The sequence below is a fragment of the Stegostoma tigrinum genome, chromosome 35 (assembly GCF_030684315.1).
Source record: "Stegostoma tigrinum isolate sSteTig4 chromosome 35, sSteTig4.hap1, whole genome shotgun sequence".
Taxonomy (NCBI): domain Eukaryota; kingdom Metazoa; phylum Chordata; class Chondrichthyes; order Orectolobiformes; family Stegostomatidae; genus Stegostoma; species Stegostoma tigrinum.
Genome location: NC_081388.1, coordinates 164,313 through 183,803, shown reverse-complemented (window position 1 = coordinate 183,803; position 19,491 = coordinate 164,313). Strand labels below are relative to the sequence as shown.

Below are 19,491 nucleotides of genomic sequence, written 5' to 3'. Positions count from 1 at the left end.
CCTCTCCCGCTGACAGGGACTGGCCCCCTCTGTCCTGTCCCGCTCACTGCGACTTGCCCCCGCAGCCCTGACCCGCTCACTGCGACTTGCCCCCGCAGCCCTGACCCGCTCACAGCGACTTGCCCCTCCTTCCTGACCTGCTCACAGCGACTTTCCCCTCCTTCCTGATCTGCTCACAGGCACTTGTTCCCTCCGTCGTAACCCGCTCACAACGACTTGTCCCCTCTGTCCTGACCCGCTCACAGCGTCTTGCCTCCCATCCCTCTTAGACAGGTCACCCCTTGCTCAGAAACGGTCCCAATTATCCATGAACCGGAAACCCTGCCCCCTGTGCCAGCTCCTTAACCATGCATTCATCTCACCTATCTTTCTATGACTTAGCTCACTAACATGTGGCACTCATGGCAACCCATAAATCATTACCCTCTCGGTCCTGCCTTTCAGCCTCTTTGCTAACTCCTTGCACATAGTCCGCAGGATGTCATCCCTCTTTCTGCCCATGTCATTGGTACCAACGTGCCCCGTGGCCTCTGGCTGCTCACCCTCCCCTTTAAGAATTTGTTGCAACCAATCAGAGATGTCCTTGACCTTGCACCAGGGAAGCAACACGCAGCCCTGGTGTCTCAAATGTGGCGACAGAATCTATGCCCCCAACGAATGAGTCTCCAACCACACTCGCTCACTTGGATTTGCCTTACTCTGTCCCACAGCAGGGTGGTTTGCACTGTGGACCTGGCTACTGCTGATTATATAACTGACCCAGTTTAGTTTTAGATCAGTGTTAACCTTGGTTTAGTGGATAGCCAAGCACCTCAGTAGTCTACAATACAGGAGAAATACATTCTTAAGCTGACAGATTCTGTGACAGTCAAGGACAAGCACTGAATTGTTCTGACCTCATTTCCAACACCTGGCCCGTAGCCTTGCATGGCTTGGATTGCTCTTGCACATTAAAAAAAAATAAATGTAACGATGATGTGAGGGGAAGGACATGGAATTTTTTTGATATGGTCATATTCTCTCTTGTTGGAGCTGATTGCTGCTTAGCACTTGTATGGTGCAAATGTAACTTATCCTTTATCAGGCCAAGCCTGATCGTTGTCCAAGTCTCACTGTATTTTCTCATCGTTGACTTAATGTTGGTTCGGCCCAACAGTGTTGTACGTGCCCTGCCTATTCTGAAACTCTACCACTTAATATTAAGTCTAATAAAGACAAGTATCGAATCTGCCTTCCAAACCACTTCAACGACCTGGTCCATTACATTGTGGGATCAACAGGCATACACATCAAGATCCTGAGATCCCTCTGATCATTGGTGCTTGTGAGGTCCCTATGATTCATCATGGGCTCCAAGATCTGATTGTGCTGTGTCACCTCATCCTTATCCCATTTGTCCTTACATGAAATAATGTTCACAAACGCTTCTCAAAAATTCTTCCCAATCCTACTTTTTGCAATCATGACACAGGTGAGCATAAAACTTGGAACACTACAGCAACAGGAATGTGCCCTTTGGCCCACCATGTTGGGCCAAACATGACAACAAATGAAAAAATCCCTTCTGCCTGTCCTTGATCCGTAGTCCTCCATTCCTTGCATATTCGTGCACTTCACTAAAAGACCCTTTCAAATGCTTTCATCGTATCTGCATCCACTACCACCCCGGGCAATGTATTCCACACTTTTAACATGCTCAGTGAGAATTATTTGCCGCTCACATCTCTTTTGAACTTCCCCCCACCATCTCAGCTTAAATGCATGCCCTTAAATAGTTGACACTTCAACTCCGGGGGAGAAATTTTCTGACCGTTAGCTGTATTTATGTAACTCCTAATTTTATAGACTTCTATCAAGCCTGCCCTCAGCTTCTACTGCTCCAGAGAAAACGAAGAGTTTTTCTAGCTCCTCCCTCTCGTTCATGCCCTCTATTCCAGTCAGCATGCTGGTAAATCTCTTCTGCACCCTGTCCAAAGCCTGCACGTCCTTAGTGTAATGTGGCGGCCAGAATTGAATGCAATACTCTGTGTGGTCTCACCAAAGTCTTGTAAAGCTGCAGTGTGACATCCTGACTCTTGCACTGAGTACCCCTATGAATAAAGGCAAGCATGCGATATGCCTTCTTGACCACCCTATCTACTTGTGTGGCTACTGTCAGGGAGTTATGGTCTCGGACCCCAAGATCCCTCTGGACATCACTGCTGTTTGGGGTCCTGCCATTAACTGTGTATCCCTTTCCTTAACACTTGGTCTCCTAAAATGCAACACCTCATGCCTGCCCAGATTAAATTCCATCGGCCATTTCTCCGCTCATGTTTGCAATTGGTCTGTACCTTGCTGTGTCCTTTGACAACCTTCCATGCTGTCCACAAGTCCACTGGTCCTTATATCATCTGCAAACTTAGTAATCCCCCATCTACATTTGCAACCAAGTCATTTACATATATCACAAACAGCAGAAGTCACATCGATGCGGAACACCACTCGTCACTGAGCTGCAGCCAGAAAAACAGCTTTCCACCACTGAGACGGCAAGAACTGTAGATGCTGGAATCAGAGTTAACCAAGTGTGGAGCTGGAGGAACGCAGCAGGTCAGGCAGCATCAGAGGAACAGGAAAGCTGACATTGTTGATGCTGCCTGGCCGGCTGTGTTCCTCCAGCCCTATGCTGTGTTATCTTTGTTAGCCTTCCACCGCTACCGTCTGCCTTATATGGGCAGGCCAAGTCACCACGGATCTCATGGATCTTAATCTTCTGGATGAGCATACCATGAGGGACCTTGTTGAAAACCTTCGTAAAATCCATGTATGTGTTATCAACTGTTCTACCCTAATTGATCACCCTTGTCACCTCCTTGAAAACTTCAACTGACTTGGTAAGACATAACCTGCCCCACATAATGCCATGCTGGCTGTCCCTTATTAGCCCATACCTTTGAGACATGAGACACTCACCAGTCTGTAGTTTCCTGGAAAGGCCCTGTTTTCCTGCTTGAACAGAGGAACAACTTTATCCACTCTCCAGTCTCCGCAACCCCTCCAGTGCCTGGCAAGGATATCAGATCCTGTTGAAAGTGGGGTGTTGATGCATTTGTGTCATGATTGTGTTTTGTTTGAGCCCTAACATTCAAAGCAGTGTAAGAATGTCTTTGTGCAGCAGGCGAGGTGTGATGAGACTGAGCCTTCATACAATTGCAAGATGTTGAAAATTTGCCATTATTTATGAAAACAGTGATAAATTTCCATGATCAACATTTCTGTTCCACTGCAATGATTATCCCGTGGCATGTAAAATCAGAAAGATACGATAAAATGAGACTGGGTCATATGCAGGGAGAATGTTTGCCTTTCATGTCTATAGAAGTACTGAAATATTTCCATGAATCTAAGAGTCACTTTTCCGTTCATTGAAGGACACAATCATCGCCTTGGAAGCTTCATCACGATACTACTTTGCATTTCTGAAGAGGGAAGAAGAAATCAATATGCAAATTCAATTCCATGGTTTTGGAAGTCCCATGTGAGAACACGATTCATTTGCGCCGGCATAATGCTCTGACCGAGAAAGAATTGAAGGTGAGTTTGTAGTTTCGAAGATCGCAGCAATTTATGCATCAACTTCTTCATCGATAATGTTCCATTGCTTTCAAACTGCATTTTCCTCTCTGCAAGATAATAACTGTTAGAACAAGCAACAGGATGGGTAGGTGGTCTATGGGGAATGCAATGTTACAAAACCCGATCCATTCAACAACATATTTCAGATAAGTCAATAAATTAAATATTCCAGCACAGGATAAAACAAGGAAGATGAGAATGAGGAGGCAATAGCTCTGATGACAAAAGAACAGAAATTTACCTTTATCCATTCGAGCAAAAAAGCAGGCACACAAATAAATAATCATCTAAGAATGCACGTGTGCAACGGAGACTACAGGGGGACTAAGAATGCCGAATTGTTGTCATGCGTATTGCTGAAAGGATGATTGAAACAGATTCAGTGGTAAATTTGAAGAAATACAGATGATGCATCTCAGGATGTTGGAGGAAGAACATTTATGGACTGAGGCAAATTGTATTGCCCTTTTCAGGAGTTAATCGGTTCATAATGAATTGAAAGACTTCCTTCTGTGCTGAAAGCTTTAGTTTAGTTGCAGCTGGATCACAATTTCTGTTCCTGGTAGTATTTAGCAAACTGTTAAAAGTGAATGTCACTGCACAGAATTCCAAACATGACTCCAATCAGTAGAGAAAATATCCAAGGGGTGTGATGAGTTGTATCCTGTCATGTTGAACAGTGCAGCTACAGATACAATGGAGGCACTGATGATACTGTTCCAAGAATCCTTAGATTGTGGAAAATTCTCAGAGGATTGAAAGATTGTGAACATAACACCATGATTACAAAGATACTTGGACAAAATAGTAAGCAAGTATTGCCAATTTAGGTCAACCTGGGTAGATGTTCATGCCTGCAATGAAAGATGAAATAACAGGGTACTGAGTGTACTATAACATCCTACAGAGGTAACATCCTTTTATAAAGGGGAAATAATACTTGACAAACTTGCTACAGTGCTTTGAGAAGGAAACAAACATTACTGATGAAGGACTTCCAGTTGATGTAGTACATTGAGATGTCAAAAAAGCATTTGATAAGGTACAGCTCATAAGGTGTCTCAAAAGAAAAGAGCCCATGTGTTCAAGGGTAGTATGTTCGGATGGACAGAGGACTGCATCGTAAATAGAAGTAGAGACGTAGCAGCAGGATGGTAACTTACAAGTCATGTACGGCCACAGAGCGAATGCTGCAGAGGCCGAACACCTCATGTTGACTGGGTTGATTTGAGAAATGGCAGGGGGGATTGCTATGCTTATGAAAGTTCGGCAGGCAGGGACTACGTTCATTGGCGTTTATGAGATTGAAAACAATCTTATTTTTTCAACATCTAAGATTCTTAAGAGGCTTGATAGTGTATATCCGTCGAGATTACTCCCATTTGTGAAAGATTTTACGACCAGAGGCCACATTTTCAAATTGGTTTCCCATTAATTCAGGGAAGAATTACTTCTTTCAGGTTGTAGCAATTTATTGAACACTTTAGCCAAGAAGGTTTTAGAGGTAATGCCATTAATCATATGCTAGGCTGTAACAGCCAGGTTAATTTTTAAATCAAGAAACAATGATAATGAGAAAAGGGTCTAGGCCTGAAGCGTCAGCTTTTGTGCTCCTGAGATGCTGCTTGGCCTGCTGTGTTCATCCAGCTTCACACTTTGTTATCTTGGATTCTCCAGCATCTGCAGTTCCCCTTATCAGTGATAATGAGATAAGGGTAGTCTTTACAGTGGAAGATACTTCAAGGATCCCCTTATTACTAAAGAATACAGGGAGGAATTAAACACATCACTACCACACCATCACTACCATGAGAGAAGTAGCAGTCGACAATCTAATGGAGTGAAAGCAGATTAGACTCTTTGCCGTGATGGTTTACTTTCTAAGATTCGAAACAATGAGCTTCAGAGTCGGGATATGCATTGATTGTAATTTCCCAAAAAGGTTCAGATTCTCGAGAAGCATCTGAGGGCTGGAAAAATGCCGATGTGACGTCCCTATTTAAAAAGGAGAGAGGCAAAAAGAAGATAACTACAACCGAACCAGTCTGACATCTATTGTTGGAAATATGTGGCAATCAACTATGAAGAAAATAATAGCAGGACATTTGGAAAATCATAATCTAATCAAACAGAATCACCATAGCCTGATGAAAGAGAAATTATGTCTGGCTAATTTGTTTGGGTTTTTGGAGGAAGTTTTGGGAGGAGAATTAACAGAGGAAAACCAGTAAATGTGTTGTGTTTGGACTTGGAGAAAGCATTGAGAATGTACTCAAAAGTAATAAGCTGAGAGCTGAGGTTTTGAAGGTAGTATATTGCTTTGGATCAGTATGCTTTGCACGTTCTGGATGAAGAGATAACATCTCAAGTGAAATGCACCAAGTGAATATATATTTTGGGGAACTTGGTGGCAATGCGGTAAGTCAGTGCAGAGGGTAAGAGGTGCCATTTGCTTGCTTTTTTTGCCTGATAGTTCATAAGCATTTTTTTTTGAGACAGGGTGAATCGAAGCCAGAATCAGGGACCGAGAGGGTGAACCAGGTTCATTGGTTGGTGATCGCTACTGGTTTAAGAATCTATTATCGGTAGCTTTCGGATTGAAAGTAAATCGGAGAAATTTTTACAGGCTACAAACTAAAAGACCAGAATGTTTTCAAATCAAATTAGGATCGAAGTAATTGAAATGGAGATGCCAGGCCAGATGATGATTTGTACCTACATGACGGGCGAGTGGTCAGGCCCCAGACTCCAGTTTACGGTTGATGAACTGGAATCTCAGTTTTTACCAATCAACAAATCACGTGGGGCAGAGTTACCAGGGAATGCTGTGCTTCAGGAGGCAGTCACACACCTTAGATTAACTAGCTGAAACTTGGTCAGTGGCCAATGACAAAGAACAGGGCAGGTGGAAGGATCCAGGATGTAGTGCAGAAGGAACCTTGGCCTTTGATCTTATCTAACAGGTTTGAGATTCTTTCTTCCTGTGTGGATGAGAGTGCAGGGTATAGGGAAGATGAGTAAACTGACTGTAGCACTGTGGTACAGGGGGGACATTCAAGAGGAGATAAAAAGTGAAATGTGGTTATAATCAGAGGTAGTATAGTTAGGGGAATGAACACTGTTCGTTGTGACCAGGATCGAGAGTCTCGAAAGTAGTGTTGCCTGCCTGGTGCCCAGGTTCAGGATATTCCATCTCGGCTACAAAGGAACTTGAAGTGGGAGGAGTAGAAATCCAGCTATCGTGGTCCACACAGGTACCATTGATATGGAAGAAAGAGGAAAGAGGTTCTGCTGAGGGATTATGAGCACCGAGGTGCTGAGGTGAGAAAGCAGAACCAGAATGGTAATAATCTCTGGATTATTATCTGAGCAATTTGGCACGGTGTGAACATAATTATAGATGTACATTGTTCAAATGGTGGCTTGGCAGAAATGTGTTTGAATTCATGGGACATTGGCATCGGTATGGGGAAGGAGGGAGTCGTTCTGTTGTTATAGGCTCGACGAGAATCATATTGGGACAAGTATCCTGGCAAAATACAGAGCTAGGTCTGGGGCTAGGGCGTTAAAATAAAAAGTGTGGAGTGGGTGAGCTCAGTTGCATGGAAAATTGTGGAAAAAGTTAGAAGCTGGTAAGTGCTCAGCAAAGTTTCCAGAGCAAGTAAGAGGACAAAAAGTATGGAAATGGTCAGGAGTCTCACTTCAGCTACAGCAGATAAGAAGGGTGGCTGTAAATGCCAGACTGAAGATCTTGTATTGAATTGCAGGGAGTGTATGAAACAAAGTGAATGAGTTTGTGGTGCAGATTGAAATTGACAGATACATCACTCTGGGTATCACAGAGAGGTGGTTGTTAGGGGACAAGTGTTGGGAACGAAATAGCCAATGATTCATGTCCGATAGAAAGAACAGGCAAATGGACAGAGATAACAAAGTGTGGAGCTGGATGAGCACAGCAGGCCAAGCAGCATCTCAGGAGAGTAAAAGCTGACGTTTTATGCCGAGACCCTTCTACTTCTGTGTGTTCATCCTGCTGTGTTCATCCAGATCCACACTTTGTTATCTTGGATTCAGAAGCATCTGCAGTTCCCATTATCTCCAATACAAATGGACAGAGATGCCAGGGTTGGCTTGTCAGTAAGAAATGAGGTCGCGCTGAAGGAACCACAGCTCTTGTGCTTGTTTATTAATGACTTGGAGGAAAGAGGTGCATGTGCTGTGGCTAAATTTGTAGATGACTGAAAAAATATTTAGAAAGACAAGGCATGGCCCAGAAACAGAGATTTACCAGGATGTTACTTCGATCGGAATGTATTAGCTACAAGGAGGGTTTGGTGGAAATGCTGTGTCATGATAAATGTAATGAGATCAACCATGATCTCACCGAATGATGGAGGAATATTCAATGGGCCAAATGTCTTTTTTTGTGAGTCTTCTTGTTTGACAATGCTTTCATGAAGGTGTTTTTTTTTCTCTCTTGGATAAGATGTGAAAATGAAATGTATACGAGATAAAGGGAACTGCAGATGCTGGAGAATCCAAGACAACAAAATGTGAGGCTGGATGAACACAGCAGGCCAAGCAGCATCTCAGGAGGACAAAAGTGCTCCTGAGATGCTGCTTGGCCTGCTGTGTTCATCCAGCCTCACATTTTGTTGTCATGAAATGTATACACTTCCTTTTCATCTGGGAATAAATAATTGTTCTGAACAATTTCCATTGACTAATAGCAATCTGACAAGCTTCGCAATGTAAAGAGATTTTTAGCTTCTTTTTCCTTGTAAAGGTGTTCTTTGGAATTAATTTGGCACATATTATTTGCATCTCAGGAAGTATGTTCATCACTGCATCTCAAAAAGTGCTCTGTTGTATGACAGCAGCTTTTTAAAGATCACTTCAATGGTTGTGATTTTGAGTTGCCATAACACACATTAAATTACCTTTTTGGCCAATCTGTCCATGATTATTTCATTATGTTATGCTTCAAACAGACAAGGAAATATTGGTGATGCAATGAAGTGTTTGACTCTCAAATATAATTGCTGTTATAGTTTCCACTTGGAAGAAAGATTCACATCAAATTGACTGGTCAAGGAAATGGGACACTGACTGTGAGTACTTTGAATGTTCGAGTTATTCCTCAAATGAAAGTTATGACCTTGATGATTTCTCTTTCATGCAGATATGAAGAGACTCTTTTAAAATATCCTCTAGGCTAATGGTTCAGGCATAAAAGTGCAATATGTATATTTATGTATCTACATGTACATGCGTCATCTGAAAAGATAATGAGTATAAATCACTTGTGACAAGGTGAGAATGAGTTATCCAGATAGTAAGAACTGCCAATGTTGGTGTCTGAGATAACACAGTGTGGAGCTGGAGGAACACAGCAGGGCAGGCAGCATCAGAGGCTCAAGAAAGTTGAGGTTTTGGGTCAGGACCCTTCCTCAGAAATGGAGGGTGGAAGGGAGCTCAGAAACAAATAGCGTGGAGGGGGAGGAGGTGCTGGGGAAGGTAGGTGGGATGGTAATAAGTGAGTACTATCCAGATTGGAACAGATTTTCCCCAGGGGGTATTGAGTACGAATTCCAAATCACTCTCAAAATCTTAGTGACTGTTAACATTGATGTTTTTTGTCTGTGTGTTTCAGTAATTGCATGACAGTTGAATGGTTCGTTGAGAGTGAGGAACCTATGGACTCTCACACACCAAGATGGAATTTAGTTCGAAGAGTGACTTCAAAATAGTTGCTTGCTTTTAAAATCTTGACCGTTTTTGCTGTCCAGTTGAATGAATTTAGCTTCATACTGCTTCAATAGGAATTAGTGTTTAATAGGAACATATTTGTGAAACTTACAGTTGCGTAAGTTTTAGCATAAACTGGTGCAGCCTTTCGGTGATTGCAAAAAGGCTCACCTCTCCGTTAATACCGAAGGAAAATTGGAGTTTAAAAGTAAGTTCACCCGCTGTCAGGGAATGAAATGTTAATGTTGACTCGAACATAATTTTTAAAAAAGTCATATATTTGTGTAACACTGAACTCAAATTAAAATTTGGATATGCTGGTTTTACAGATGGTTGGATATTGAATTCATTTTAAATGAGGGTGAAGATCACTTTAAATCCAGCATATTTGTGAAGAAAAGAAATAGCATGTCAAATAAAATTAACTGCATGACTCGTCATAGCCCTATATATAGAATTTCTTTCTGAACTATGAGACAGTTGTGACCCCATACTACCTCAGTGCTCATGGCAAGAGCAAGACTTCTGTTTGACGTGCTGTGCACTGCATGGAATGGCGGCAACATCAGATTCATTGATGCTTGAGAATCAAAAGAATATGACAATAAGATTTAAAATCAAAATCTCATTGAACACTTCAAGGAATGTATTACAGGAAGAGGGGGAAAGCATGTATGACTAATAGAAGGTGGTGGCGCAGATCACACAGACCTGTGTGCTAAAACTTATCACAAATTTCACATTGAATGGAACAGTTTAAACAGGCTGGAGGAAGCAGACATGCCAGCCCAAACTTTTTGAATTTGAGCATTCTGTTCGTAAACATCAGCAAAATTGTGGGAAACATGTTTATTCTTTCTCTTTTATTGCACAGAACCTTACGATGAGACTGTTTTGATGAGGAATTTAAAGATTATGTGTCCCATCCATTTGACGCACAGTTTGGTACCATAGGTTGGTACGATCTTCGTTCATGAAGGAAAAGGGATGTTCCAGATACAGAAAATCGTCAAACCATTTACGACAAAGTCCGTTTCTGGTTAGTATTAATTAATGCAGTTAACATTTTTAGCTCGATATGATTGCACAATGGAGTCAATAAGAAAATTTCATCTGATATTCCACATAAATTTTAAGTGGATATTAAAGCAGCTCATTTCTTTTTCACGCTGTATGCTGCTTTTAAGAATGGTTGTCTTATTGTCGAAATGTTTAGCTTTGACTCCATGGCTTCTTCCATTAGCTCACATTGAAACACATGTTTCTTCAGCCAAAAATGCACGTTTACCCGGTGTAGCTTGACTAACCTTCCCCTGTGGTCGTTCCCCTGAAATCCCCTGCAGTAGCTCCCCTGAAAAACAACTATACCATTTTGGATACTGTTCCGGGGGACGAGTTAGCAGGGGTATGCAGTAGGGTGCAGGTCTCTGGCACAGAGTCTGTCCCTCTTGCACAGAAGGGAAGCGGGGATAGGAAGAGAGTGATAGTCATTGGGGACTCAGTAGTTCGAGGGACTGATAGAACATTTGCCGGGAACGAAAGAGACTCACGATTGGTGTGTTGCCTCCCAGGTGCCATGGTCTGTGATGTCTCGGATCGTCTCTTTCGGGTTCTGAGGGGAGAGGGTGACCAGCCCCAAGTCGTGATCCACATAGGCACCAACGGCATGTGTCGAAAGAGGGATAGGGATGTCAGGCAGGATTTGAGGGAGCTGGGGTGGAAGCCGAGAGCTAGAACAAGCAGAGTGGTCATCTCTGGTTTGTCACCCGTACCACGTGATAGCGAGGCAAAGAACAGGGAGAGATTTCAGCTGAAGACGTGGCTGCAGGGATGGTGCAGGTGGGAGGGCTTCAGGTACATGGACAATTGGGGCTCGTTCTGGGGAAGGTGGGACCTGTACAAACAGGATGGTCTCCACTTGAATGAGAGGGGCACGAATATCCTGGGTGGGAAATTGGCTAGTGCCATTTGGGTGGATTTAAATGAGCTCAGAAGGGGGATGGGAAACTGAGGTGCAGTCCTAGTACACAGGAGGATGAGTGTAGGGAGGACATGGTCAGGACCTCACTGTCACAGAAGTGTGCTGGCAGACAGCAAGCTGGATTGAAGTGTGACGACTTTAATGCCGGGAGTGTCCGGAATAATGTAGGTGAGCTTGCAGCTTGGATAGGTACCTGGGACTTCGATGTTGTGGCCATTCCGGAGGCACGGATAGAGCAGGGTCAGGAATGGATGTTGCAGGTTCTCGGGTTTAGATCTTTCATTAAGGTCTGGGAAGGTGGTAAAAGAGGGGGAGGTGTGGCTTTGTTGGTCAAGGACAGTATAACGGCGGCTGAAAGAACCTTTGAGGACTCGTCTACTGCGGGTGTATGGGCTGAGGTTGCCAAGGAAGGTTTGTCGACTGAGTCAGTGTGGGTGGAAGTTCGGAACAGCAAGGCAGCAGTCACTTCACTGGGGGTTTTCTACAGACCCCAAATAGCAGTTGGGAGATCGAAAAACTCATTGGCCGGCAGATTGTTGAAAAGTGCAAACGTATCAGGGTTGTTGTTATGGGTGACTTCAACTTTCCCAATATAGATTGAAACCTCCTTAGTGCAGATGGTTTGGATGGAGCCGTTTTTGTCAGGTGTGTTCAGGAGGGTTTCCCTCCTCAGTATGTGGACAGGCCGACGAGGCAGGAGGCCATTTTGGATTTGGTGCTCGGCGATGAGCCAGGACAGGTGTCAGATCTCGTGGTGGGAGAACACTTTGGCGACAGTGACCGCAAGAGCCTCACATTTACCATAGCCATGGAAAGGGAAAGGAGCAGTTTCCAGGGGAAGATATTTCACTGGGGTCAAGGAAACTATGATACTATCAGACAGGAGTTGGGAAGTACAGATTGGGAGCAATTGTTCCACAGAAAGGGCGCGGCAGTCATGTGGAGGCTGTTCAAGGAGCAGTTGTTGCGAGTGATGTATAAATTTGTTCCTCTGAGACCGGTAAGAAGGGGTAAGATTAAGGAGCCTTGGATGACGGGTACAGAGGTGCTTCTTGTCAAAAAGAAAAGGCAGCGTACGTAAGGTGGAGGAAGTGAGGGTCTAGCACAGCTTTAGAGTATTACAGGCCTGCTTGGAAGGAGCTCAAAAGATATTGCCTGTACAATTGTTACCTGTTACAACCTTTGCGTCCACGCTTGCTCATTCAATGGTGTCAAGATGCCAGCAGTGCATGTACCTTCTCCATCCCCTAATGCCGTCAGCTCACACAAGACATAGTCCTTACTTAAAATCTTCTGATCAACCAAAGTTCATTGCAATGGACATTTTAGTTATCTGTCATGAAACGAAAACTGATTCTGACTGGCATGACCTGCAGTGCAAATGAATATAATCTGTGAAACGAGATTCCTTATGGGCTTGCAGCCGCTACAAATAATTGCTTTTCAAAGACGTTGCAGACATACATTTTTTTCTCCTATCACCTCAGATTATTTTTTTGTTTATGCATGTTGTGTGGGTTTCCAGTCAGGCCCATAAACACAGGTTGATGCAGTCACTGTTACAACACGGTATTGAAGGAGAATTTGTGATCTTTGGAGTTTCATTCCAGTGTATGAAGGAGTGCACCATCAAGCCACTTCAGAGCACTACTGGCGACAAATTGTTGCAAGTTTTCAAGTGTTACCCATGGTCACATAAAATATGGCCTTTTTGTTGTTGCGCTATTCATCTTAACTGCACCATATCTAGTATTTAGGCTTGGAAACTATTTCAATTTTTTTGATTTACTTATTCAAAATCATTTATGATTGTTGTCATGATATCTACAATATGTTATTTTGATTGGACATAGAGGATTGGATCTGTCTTAATGGAAATAATGTATGCGCTTATAAAACCCCTTCTGGGCAACGTAGTTGCTCAGTGGTTAGAGCTGCTCATGCACTGGGGAGCCAATTGAGATTCCAGTCTTGGGTAATTATCTGTGTGGAATTGTCATGTCCTCCCCGCGTCTGCGAGGGCCTTCTGCCAGGTGCTGCAGTTTCCTCCCATTGTTCAAAGATGTGCAGGTCCTTATATGTGATTTGTGAAGCATTTCTTAAATGTTTCAATCCTGCCAGCATCCAGTGCCTTGGACAAAATAACTGGAGATGAATAAAAGATACTGTGCCTTTTGACACCTTTCCTGCTGGATTTTCATCAATCCTGCTTTATATCGGTGACAACTTCCATGACCTTTTTTGATGCTATATCTGAATTGACAGTCTAGTTCCAAATATTTGTTGTGCAGTATTTCAAGGTCTCTGTTATAGCATACCCATGAATGTCCACTTCAAAAGATACTTCCATATCATAGAATCCCTACGGTGTGGAAACAAGCCCCTTTTGACCCAAAACGTCCACGGCCACCCTCCAAAGAGCATCTCACCCTGACTCATCCCCCGACCCTTTCCTCAGTAACCCTACATTTCCCATGACTAACACACCTAATCTACACATCCCTAAACACAATGGGCAAGTTTGGCATGGCCCATACACCGAGCCTGCACATCTTTGGACTGTGGGAGGAAACCAGTGCACCCAGCAGGAACCCATGCAGGCATGGGCAGAATGTACAAGCTCCGCACAGAAAATCGTCCAACGGTGGGATCGAACCTGGGTCCCTGGCGCTGTGAGTCAGCAGTGCTAACCACTGAGCCACCGTGCTGCCCTTGGAGTTAGACAGAGCTTGCTTGTTCCTGGGTGGCCTCAAACTGCCAACCTCCACTTAGTGGCAAAAGTGCTGACCAACTGCACTCATCTTCACTGGTTTTTGCTTTGTATCATTGAATTCAATCCTTCAAACTCTATGATAAATATTTAAATTTCCATTGATATGTGAGCGTTGTTTTTAGTACGCAGTATTGGTTTATTATGTTTCATTGGTACATAATGAATATTGTATGTGTATGCAAATGGGCAAGTTGGTAACGATGCAGTCCGCAGACCTGGAGGATAATAACACTGTCCTTCAATCGCCCACGATGCCCTCTGCAAATTGGTAGAAAACAAAAATTTCTATAAAATTCATCTCTCCTCCCGTCAGTCGATCAAAATTAATTCAGGATTTTGTACAGGCCAATAACCGTAAGATTACACGAGCCTAAACAAAACTACTGGCTCATATTAGTTCAGTAAAGTGAAAGGGCAACAATAGAGGTAGTAGGAACTGCAGATGCTGGAGAATCTGAGATAAGAAGGTGTAAAGCTGGATGAACACAGCAGGCCAAGCAGTATCATCCGGCTCTGCACCTTGTTATCTCAGATTCTCCAGCGCCAATTTTCTGAAGCAGGGTCTCGTCCCGAAACATCAGCTTCCTTGCTTCTCTGATGCTGCTTGACCTGCTGTGTTCATCCAGCTCTCCACCTTGGGCAACAATAGAGTATGTTTTAAGTCACTAGATATGTTACGTGGGTTTGTCTTCCTTAGGGTGGAGTTAGTGGAACCGACAAAGATGTCTCCCTCACAGCGTTTGTGACAAAAGAATTGCATCGTTCCTTGGCGGCCTTTCAACAGAAGAACATTCAGAGATTTCACGAGCGGTAAGAATGTAACTTCTTTTACTTCTCTTTATCTCACTTTTTCCAACAATTGGAAAATAGATTTTAGAAATAACATCGAGCTGATGAAGCGTGAAAAGAAGAATAATTCCAAGCAGTGGTGCGAGTTGGTCAGTGAGGTGGGAGGAGTGGATAGGTGGGAGAGAAGGCGGACAGGTCATGGAGGCGGGGATGAGGGGAGGAACTAGTCTTGGGATGAGGCTGGCGGGTGGGGAGATTTTGAGGGTGGCCAAGTCCACATTGAGGCTATTGAGTTGGAAGCTCCCGAGGCAGAATATGAGGTGCTGCTCCTCCAGTTTCTGGGTGGTTTGGTTGTGACACTGGAAGAGCCCCAGGATGGATATGTCATTCAGGGAGTGGGAGGGGGAGTTGAAGTGATGCAATGATTTGGACATGAAAATAGAAGGTGTGGTTAGTAAGTTTCCCAATGATTGAAGGTATAGTAGCCAGCCAAGAAGGTCACCTCAGAATACAATGGGACATTGACAAGGGCCAATGAACTGAGGAATGACAGATGGTGTTGAGGTTAGACAAATGTGAGGTGCTACATCTTGGAAAGGCAAATCAGGGCAGCACGTTTACACTGAAGGTTGTGGGGAGAGTTGCTTAATAAAGAGATGCTGGAGTGCAGTTTCGTAGTTCCATCAAAGTACAGCCACCGGTAGAAAGGATATGAAGGAGACATTTGGTGTGCTCGCCTTTATCGGTCAGTGCATTGAGTATAGGAGTTGGCAGATCACTTAGCAGCCATGTAGGACGTTGGTTCGGCTGCTTTTGGAATACTGCAATCGATTTTGGTCTCCTTGCGAGAGGAAGGATGTAGGCGCAACATTGAGGGCCGAAGGGCCTGTTCTGCGCTGTATTGTTGTATGTTGTAAACTTGAAAGGGTTCAGAGAAGATCTACAAGGATGTTGCCAGCATCGGAGGTTGGAGGTATACCGTGGGCTTGAACAGGCAGCTATTTCTTGGAACTTTGGAGTTCAGGGCTGACCATATAGAAGTTTATGCAATTACGAGGGACGTGGATAGAGCGAACAGCCAAGATCTTTTCCCTGGGTTGCTGGAATCCAAAACTCGAGGGAATAGGTTAAAAATGAGACAGGGAGGATTTAAAATGGACCGGATTTTTTTCATAGTGGTGCATGTATGGAGTGAGCTGCCAGAGGAAGTGGTGGAGGCTTGTGCGTTTAAAAGGCATGTGGATGGGTATATGAATAGGATGGGTTGAGAGGAATATGGGCCAAATGCTGGCAAATGGGACTAAATTAATTTAGGATATCTGGTCAACATAGACAAATTGGGCCAAAGGATCTGTTTCCCGACTGTACATCTCTCTGATTCTAAGTGTCTTTTTTCTTAACCACGTGGCCCATAATTAGAAAAACTTGAATCAGGATTTGGGAATGTGACAATTCTAATTGGACCTGTTTGATGAAATTAACTCTGTAGGTAATGGTGGTTGAATTATGATTTGTCAAATTTGAGTTTATTGCAGCATCTTATAGAATAGAGGAAACACATGTAATCAAAATTGAAAATCAAAACTTGGTAAAATTTTGCATTGGAAATACATGACAAGCCATTGGAGGAGATTCATGACCATTGCATTCAAGTGAGAACAACAAATGCGATTCAGTGACTCAGTGAAATTGGATGCAGTGACTCAGTGAAATTGGATGCAGTGACTGAGGGTAATGGGATGCAGTGATTGACGGTAATGGAATGCAGTGACTGAGTGAAATAGGATGCAGTGACTGAGGGTAATGGGAGGCAGTGACTGAGTGTAATGGGATGCAGTGACTGACGGTAATGGGATGCAGTGACTGTGGGTAATGGGATGCAGTGACTGAGTGAAATGGGATGCAGTGACTGAGTGAAATGGCTGCAGTGCCTGAGTGAAATGGGCTTCATTGCCCTAGTGAAATGGGCCGCAGTGCCTGAGTGAAATGGGATGCCGTGCCTGAGGGTAATGGGATGCAGTGCCTGAGTGAAATGTGATGCCGTGACTGTGGGGAATAGGGTGTGGTGACTGATGGAAATTGATTCACCATCTCATTTGAATAGGATTCACTGTCTCCGTTAAATGTGATGCTGTGACTGAGGGAAATGTGATGCTGTGACTGAGGGAAATGTGATTCTGTGACTGAGGGAAATGTGGTTCTGTGACTGAGTGAAATGTGATGCAGCGTCTGAGGGAAAGGAGATGCAGTGACTGAGAGAAATGGGAGGTGGTGACTGAGTGAAGTGGGAGGCAGTGACTGAGTGAAGTGGGAGGCAGTGACTGAGTGAAGTGGGAGGCAGGCACTGAGTGAAGTGGGAGGCAGTGACTGAGTGAAATGGGAGGTAGTGACTGACTGAAATGGGAGGGAGTGACTGAGTGAAATGGGATGCAGTGACTGAGGTAAAGGAGATGCAGTGACTGGGGGAAATGGGTTGCAGACACTGGGGGAAATGGGCTGCAGTGACTGTGGGAAATGGGCTGCAGTGCCTGAGGGAAATGGGCTGCAGTGCCTGAGTGAAATGGGCTGCAGTGCCTGGGTGAAATAGGATGCAGTGCCTGAGTGAAATAGGATGCAGTGCCTGAGTGAAATAGGATGCAGTGCCTGAGTGAAATGGGATGCAGTGCCTGGGTGAAATAGGATGCAGTGCCTGAGTGAAATGTGATGCAGTGACTGATTTAAATGGGATGCAGTGACTGAGGGATAATGGGATGCAGTGACTGATGGAAATGTGATTCTGTGACTGAGGGAAATGTGGTTCTGTGACTGAGTGAAATGTGATGCAGTGTCTGAGGGAAAGGAGATGCAGTGACTGAGAGAAATGGGAGGTGGTGACTGAGTGAAGTGGGAGGCAGTGACTGAGTGAAGTGGGAGGCAGTGACTGAGTGAAGTGGGAGGCAGGCACTGAGTGAAGTGGGAGGCAGTGACTGAGTGAAATGGGAGGTAGTGACTGACTGAAATGGGAGGGAGTGACTGAGTGAAATGGGATGCAGTGACTGAGGTAAAGGAGATGCAGTGACTGGGGGAAATGGGTTGCAGACACTGGGGGAAATGGGCTGCAGTGACTGTGGGAAATGGGCTGCAGTGCCTGAGGGAAATGGGCTGCAGTGCCTGAGTGAAATGGGCTGCAGTGCCTGAGTGAAATGGGCTGCAGTGCCTGGGTGAAATAGGATGCAGTGCCTGAGTGAAATAGGATGCAGTGCCTGAGTGAAATAGGATGCAGTGCCTGAGTGAAATGGGATGCAGTGCCTGAGTGAAATGGGATGCAGTGCCTGGGTGAAATAGGATGCAGTGCCTGAGTGAAATGTGATGCAGTGACTGATTTAAATGGGATGCAGTGACTGAGGGATAATGGGATGCATTGACTGATGGAAATGGGATGCAGTGACTGAACGAAATGAGATGCAGTGTCTTTGGGAAATGAGGTGCAGTGACTGTGGGAAATGGGTTGCAGTGACTGTGAGAAAAGTTTGCAGTATCTGTGGGAAAAGGGAGGCAGTGACTGAGGGAAATGGGATGCAGTGACTGGATGAAATGGGAGGCAGTGACTGTGTGAAATGGGATGCAGTGACTGTGTGAAATGTGATGCAGTGACTGAGGGAAATGGGATGCAGTGACTGAGTGAAATGGGATGCAGTGACTGAGTGAAATGGGATGCAGTCACTGTGGAAAATGACATGCAGTGACTGAGGGTAATGAGACGCAGTGACTGAGTGAAATGAGACGCAGTGACTGAGTGAAATGCGATACAGTGACTGAGTGAAATGCGATGCAGTGACTGAGTGAAATGCGATGCAGTGACTGAGTGCAATGTGATGCAGTGACTGAGTGAAATGCGATGCAGTGACTGAGTGAAATGGGCTGCAGTGCCTGAGTGAAATGGGCTGCAGTGCCTGAGTGAAATGGGCTGCAGTGCCTGACTGAAATGGGATGCAGTGACTGGGTGAAATGGGATGCAATGACTGGGTGAAATGGGATGCAGTGAATGATGGAAATTGGATGCAGTGAGTGTGGGAAATTGAATTCATCGTCTGTGAGATACGGGAAACAGTGACTGAAAGAAATGTGATGCAGTGACTGTGGTGAAGGAGATGCAGTGATTGAGTAAATGGGATGCAGTGACTGAGTGAAATGGGATGCAGTGACTGAGTGAAATGTGATGCAGTGACTGAGTGAAATGTGATGCAGTGACTGAGTGAAATGGGATGCACTGACCGAGTGAAATGGGATGCAGTGACTGTGGGAATTGTGTTGCAGTGACTATAGGAAAAGGTTGCAGTGACTGAGGGAAATGGGATGCAGTGACTGAGGGAAAGGAGATGCAGTGACTGAGGAAAATGAGATGCAGTGACTGCGGGAAATGCGATGCAGTGACTGAGGGAAATGGGATGCAATCACTGAGTGAATTGCGATGCAGAGACTTAGGGAAAGGAGATGCTGTGACGATGGGAAATGGGATGCAGTGAGTGTGGGAAATTGAATGCAGCGTCTGTGAGATAAGGGAAACAGTGAGTGATGGAAATGGGATGCACTGACTGTGTTG

The 19,491-nt window shown here is 44.5% G+C and overlaps 1 long non-coding RNA gene across 1 annotated transcript in view; it reads left to right on the top strand.

The window, feature by feature from the left end:
* The window catches only part of LOC132206322 (uncharacterized), a 218,044-nt gene that overhangs the window by 83,866 nt on the left and 114,687 nt on the right, over positions 1-19,491 (top strand). Inside the window, exons 5-8 of the long non-coding RNA XR_009442973.1 lie at positions 3,414-3,576; positions 8,670-8,729; positions 10,241-10,405; positions 14,818-14,930. This is a non-coding gene — a long non-coding RNA (uncharacterized LOC132206322). The remainder of the gene's footprint in view (positions 1-3,413; positions 3,577-8,669; positions 8,730-10,240; positions 10,406-14,817; positions 14,931-19,491) is intronic.